The sequence below is a fragment of the Geotrypetes seraphini genome, chromosome 8 (assembly GCF_902459505.1).
Source record: "Geotrypetes seraphini chromosome 8, aGeoSer1.1, whole genome shotgun sequence".
NCBI lineage: Eukaryota > Metazoa > Chordata > Amphibia > Gymnophiona > Dermophiidae > Geotrypetes > Geotrypetes seraphini.
Window position 1 is genome coordinate 43,901,209 of NC_047091.1, and position 6,370 is coordinate 43,907,578.

General features: G+C 44.8%; 1 long non-coding RNA gene across 2 annotated transcripts; it reads right to left on the minus strand.

The window, feature by feature from the left end:
• Positions 1–3,140: 3,140 nt before the first annotated feature.
• LOC117365043 lies at positions 3,141–3,751 on the minus strand. 2 transcript variants are annotated; one of them, XR_004540344.1, is made up of 3 exons: positions 3,719–3,751; positions 3,338–3,406; positions 3,141–3,241 (listed from the first exon to the last, which is right to left on the minus strand). It is a non-coding gene; the product is annotated as an uncharacterized LOC117365043 (long non-coding RNA). The 2 variants fall into 2 exon arrangements; XR_004540345.1 differs by lacking the exon at positions 3,719–3,751 and adding an exon at positions 3,535–3,601.
• Between the last annotated feature and the right edge of the window lie 2,619 nt (positions 3,752–6,370).

Consider the following 6,370-nt stretch of genomic DNA (forward strand, 5'->3'; position numbering starts at 1 on the left):
TAACCAACATCTGTGGGAGTGAGAGCTAAAGTTGGCAGAGCAGTTAACCAACAGTAGTGGGAGAGAGTGAGAAAGATATTGGCAGAGCAGTTAACCAACATCTGTGGGAGTGAGAGCTAAAGTTGGCAGAGCAGTTAACCAACAGTAGTGGGAGAGAGTGAGAAAGATATTGGCAGAGCAGTTAACCAACATCTGTGGGAGTGAGAGCAACAGTTGGCAGAGCAGTTAACCAACAGTATTGGGAGAGAATGAGAAAGATATTGGCAAAGCAGTTAACCAACATCTGTTCCTGCACCATGTGTGGAAAACAAACATTTAGCTTGAGACCCTTGAAAAAAAAGACAACACACCCTTCAAATTAAATGAGCAACATTTAAAGGTATAAAGAGGGAAGGAGCTTAACACTGGCTATCACTGAAGCCGCTCCATCCAAGACACCATCTGACCTTCCCTACGTGAAGGAAAAAGCCTTTGAACACCACCCACAACACCGTAAAAATGTCAAAGCGAGTACAGTATGCTTGAGTGGGTTACCTTGCTCGGCATAAAAAACCTTCACGCTTGGCACATGTCAGAGCAGTAGATGAGGGCTTCAGGGAAACTCCTGGGGGATAGCTCCTGGACGCAAGAGTTAGCAAGCCTCTGGCTGTCTGGCACATCAAAAGGAGAGGGGGACATAGACAATTTAAAGTATCTCATCTGTTCATGCACCATGTGTGCTTGGGAAGACATTTCTGCTTGGGGGACTCTGCTTCTGGGTCCTGCAAAGGCCAACACCTGACTGCCACCATCACGTTTGCACCCCTGTCAACCCATTCTGGGTCCTGCAAAGGTCAACACATGACTGCCACCATCAGGTTTGCACCCCTGTCAACCCATTCTGGGTCCTTGTCATTTTCTACATCTCATGGTTTCAGAGACAGCACCTGACTGACATTCCTGCTTGGGGGACTCTGCTTCTGGGTCCTGCAAAGGCCAACACCTGACTGCCACCATCACGTTTGCACCCCTGTCAACCCATTCTGGGTCCTGCAAAGGCCAACACATGACTGCCACCATCAGGTTTGCACCCCTGTCAACCCATTCTGGGTCCTTGTCATTTTCTACATCTCATGGTTTCAGAGACAGCACCTGACTGACATTCCTGCTTATGTACTTTCTAGGCCACCAAAAACAAGGGAGGAAATGTACAATTTCAAGTTTTTCACATTTTCCTTAATACTGGCTATCCCTGAAGCCGCTCCATCCAAGACACCATCTGACCTTCCCTACGTGAAGGAAAAAGCCTTTGAACACCACCCACAACACCGTGAAAATGTCAAAGTGAGTACATTATGCTTGAGTGGGTTACCTTGCTCGGCATAAAAAACCTTCACGCTTGGCACATGTCAGAGCAGTGGATACTAGGATAGGTAGGGGCCAGAGGAGGGCTTCAGGGAAACCCCTGGGGGAGAGATCCTGAGCGCAACAGTTTGCAGGCCTCTAGCTTTCGGGCCACCAAAAGGAGAGGGGGACATAGACATTTCAAAGTGTCTGTTTTGTTCCTGCAGCATAAGTGCTTGGGAAGACCGTATGGACATGTCAAAGCAAAGTTCAAATCACTGAGTGAACACAATTGTAGCATAGCAACAGGAAAACCTGAACTTCAACATCAAACTCTAAAGTTCCAGATTATGTGCTATACCACGGAGATATTGAAAGAGAGGTCTTTGTCCATATGTTGGCAGCAGCGTGGTTAGTCTTTGCGTCACTCTCACATACGTGCTCTTACTGCTGGGTGGTGCGCGGTTACCAGCCTGGAATCGAGCAAGCAGCTGTTCTGTGTGATCTTGCTCACGCTGTATATGTTCAAGGAGTTTAAAGATGGTTGGATGGTGGCATGCAACAGAGGATTGAAATGCATGGTGCCAACCTTCAACAGAATTATTGGTCCGAGGCAGTCCTTCTTCCACACGGGTGCGCATATTCCACAGAGCGATAGGAAAAGGTGGGACACGTCTCCCATTTGCCCGCAATCTCACGATGTAATTGTCTTCCCAATAGTCATACACCGGGGTCAGTTCATCTGGTCGACTCTCCTCCAAGGTCTGGAAACACTCAGCAACATCATCCACAGGAACAAAACTTAATGCTAACAGCATTTTGGTGAACAATCTTACTCTCTCCTCATCTCTATAGCTGGCAGTCAGTCCCTCATGTTGAATTCTGCGCCACAATGATTGACCCAGATGGAACAGGCACCCAGAAACTGTAGCATTGGGAAATACTGTGTGGGCAGCTTGCAGACTTGCTATCTCAAAGTCCATCAAGATTGTCAATGGTGCCAACGTGTTTCTGGTTTCCAGCAGTTTCCTCAACACACGTTCATAGTCCTCCCTTTTACTGTTCAACAACACGTAGACCATGGGAAGTGCACGATTGTCTACAAATGCATGGATGGTAAAGACTTGGACAAACAAATGGGGGGCAACTTTGAATGTCCCATCCATGAACCAATGTCCATGTTGCTCCAACACCTCAAGATTAGATTGTGTTGTGAAAATGAAAATGCGTCTTTCATCATTTTCACCTGAATCCCACAACAGTAATTGTTCACCACGTATGCTTCTTTGTAGCGGCTCAGGAATTTGTATGTCTCTTATGCACCTTGGATTAACAAAATTGTAACTTTCCCCTTCCTTCCCACTATCTCCCGTTTGTCCAATTTGTTTTGTCTATTGTCTACCCTATTTAAACTAAATGTATTACCACATTCTGATGGTTTTTTAAATTGTACATCGCTTAGATATTGTTATAAGCGATTCATCAAATGAAAATTAAACTTGAAACTTGAAACTTGATTACCCATTGCTAGATGGCCTGCATTTCTCTTTCTATTAATTGTTCTCTGCATGGAGGTGTATGCAGGCAATAATGTAGCTGCTTCTAAACTTGTACCAGCTGTTGTGCCATGAATGATCTGTCGTGGCCTTTCAACCGTAAGCACAGCTCTTTCACGTATGTCTCCCATCATTCGATCAGCTTCAATTCTGGCATTGTTGGGTGCATGCACATGCGCCGTTATCTCGACAGAAGATCCATCGACGAGCCTCTTTCTTCCCACACAATCACGGCGCACACACCTCCAGGACTTGGATCCGTCTGCCATCACTCTGTCACGACGATATCGATAGCCCTCATGAACCCAGTGCTCTCTCCCACGCTGTGAAGTTATTACTTCCATGTCTATGTCAAATCACTCCTGAAACCATACAATTAATAACATTATCCTATTTGGACTTGCAATTGATATACAATTGCCTATATCATGAATGAAATACTCAAAAGAACATCATACCTGTAAGACTGGAAGTATATCGATGAAACCCTCAGGAACTGTAGTCGACCTTCGACCCTGAACCAGTACCTACAAGAGTTATAACATGCATGTAAACTTCATGTTCACCCAGCACACAAAAAAACCTACAAAGGTCAAATAGATGAGGTTAGGCCATACATATGTAGAGTTCAGCACTATGGCACAACACCATACACCTGCAAGGGTGCGATCCCTGTCAGGAAAACACTGAAGATGTCTGTCCTCTGTTGATTGTGGTCTCTTGATTGTAGTCTGTTGATTGTAGTCACCTTCAATAATAGATTATATGAGGTTATTACATACATATGACATACAAATCCCTATATGTAAAGTTCAGTGCTATGGTACAACACCATATACCTGCAAGGGTGCGATCCCTGTCAGGAAAACACTGAAGATATCTGTCCTCTGTTGATCGTGGTCTCCTGATTTTCCTCTGTTGATTGTAGTCACCTTCAATAGTAGATTATATAAGGTTATTACATACATAGAAAATACAAATCCTATACCTCTGTACTTACCTTGCCTCCAAGATTGAACTTCTAGACAAGACTAGGGTTTCAGCAAATTCATATCCCTCATGACTGCAAGACTAAAATTTATAAGGTTAGCACATAGATATAACAAACAGGACCCACTATGTCTGTACTTACCTTTGCAATCATACCTCTAATAGTGGAAATCTGGCTTGCCAACCATCATGGATTAAGAACGTCATTATACCTAAGCGCAGACAGAAGGAAGGCAGAGAGGCCCAAAACAAGGACCCACAACAATGGTATACAATCACCCTCACTACACACCCAAGGCTAAAAGTTTACACCAATAAGCCCTACCATCAAACTACTTATCCTATCCTATTGTTCCAATTTAGCAAAACCAAAAAATGAAGCTATGCATATACCTGTAAATGTGAATATCCTCTTATGTATGATACCTGCAAAAGAAAATGGTACCCATTGCCTTTATAAAATTATAAACCATGAGCACACTCTTATTTTTTTTTTTAATCTTTATTCATTTTCAATGACACATCATGTGTACAAGAATCAAAACATTAAAATGAAATACATCACATGTCAATCTGTCTATATTATCACAGCTCTGTCAGAGCCAGAGACTAAAAGTGGTAGGGACCTGAAAAGTGGCGCGGAACGTGGATTTTTAAGGACCTGCGGGTTTAGATCTGGGAGGTCCGTAAGGTCCGTGTTTTACGGTTACGGGACCAAATCGCGCGAGACAACGGCGCGCCGATGATTGTCTTGCGCGCAATTGTCTATGAACCTCGCTCTTTTAACATGCGGGAAAACTAAGCGCAAGACGGATGCAAAACCCGCAGGTCCTTAAAAATCCGCGTTCCGTGCCACTTTTCAGGTCCCTGCCACTTTTAGTCTCTGGCTCTGACAGGGCTGTATGAGAATTTAACTCTGATGGATCCTAGCATGGGGAGGGGAAAGCATTAGGATCCGTCAGAGTTAAATTCTCATACAGCTCTGTCAGAGCCAGAGACTAAAAGTGGCAGGGACCTGAAAAGTGGCGCGGAACGTGGATTTTTAATGACCTGCGGGTTTAGATCCGGGAGGTCCGTAAGGTCCGTGTTTTACGGTTACGGGACCAAATTGCGTGAGACAACGGTGCGCCGACAACCGAGCGCAAAGTTGACGGCGCGCCGATGAGCATTCCATTGTCTTGCGCGCAATGTCTATGAACCACCTGTGGGTTTAGATCCGGGAGGTCCGTAAGGTCCGTGTTTTACGGTTACGGGACCAAATCGCGCGAGACAACGGCGCGCCGACAACCGAGCGCAAAGTTGACGGCGCGCCGATGAGCATTCCATTATATCTAAACATACCCACATAAAAATATAAGCATCCCCAATCTAAACAATTCATAGTGAATTTGGCTGATTTTTAAACTTCTATCCTCGCTTTTGTTCCGATTGTGAAGCACGCGGTCGGCGCGCGCGTGAGCACCGCAAATGTAAATATGTAAATATCAACATACCCTATATAAACTTTATAATCAATTGCGCTGAGTTTTATGATCATCCCCTCCCTTTTCTTGCGCGTGAACCGGAAATATAAATATCAACATACCCAATATAAACGGTTCCTAGTCAGTTCATCCACAGTTTTATAATCATACCCTGCCTTTTGTTGCGCGTGAAGCACAAATATAAACTAAAAGTGGCAGGGACCTGAAAAGTGGCGCGGAACGTGGATTTTTAATGACCTGCGGGTTTAGATCCGGGAGGTCCGTAAGGTCCGTGTTTTACGGTTACGGGACCAAATTGCGTGAGACAACGGCGCGCCGACAACCGAGCGCAAAGTTGACGGCGCGCCGATGAGCATTCCATTGTCTTGCGCGCAATTGTCTATGAACCACCTGTGGGTTTAGATCCGGGAGATTCGTAAGGTCCGTGTTTTACGGTTACGGGACCAAATCGCGCGAGACAACGGCACGCCGACAACCGAGCGCAAAGTTGACGGCGCGCCGATGAGCATTCCATTATATCTAAACATACCCACATAAAAATATAAGCATCCCCAATCTAAACAATTCATAGTGAATTTGGCTGATTTTTAAACTTCTATCCTCGCTTTTGTTCCGATTGTGAAGCACGCGGTCGGCGCGCGCGTGAGCACCGCAAATGTAAATATGTAAATATCAACATACCCTATATAAACTTTATAATCAATTGCGCTGAGTTTTATGATCATCCCCTCCCTTTTCTTGCGCTTGAACCGGAAATATAAATATCAACATACCCAATATAAACGGTTCCTAGTCAGTTCATCCACAGTTTTATAATCATACCCTGCCTTTTGTTGCGCGTGAAGCACAAATATAAACTACCTGTAAATGAAGAAACGTGGAAGTATGTTCGCTCTCACCAGAGGCGAGAAAAATCCGCGCAAGACAAATATTCGTTATAGATCAAGTACTAGCAAAACCAGATCTTTACCTATAACGGACACGGTCAGGCAGCGAAAGGAAGGCGGGCTGTTCGGA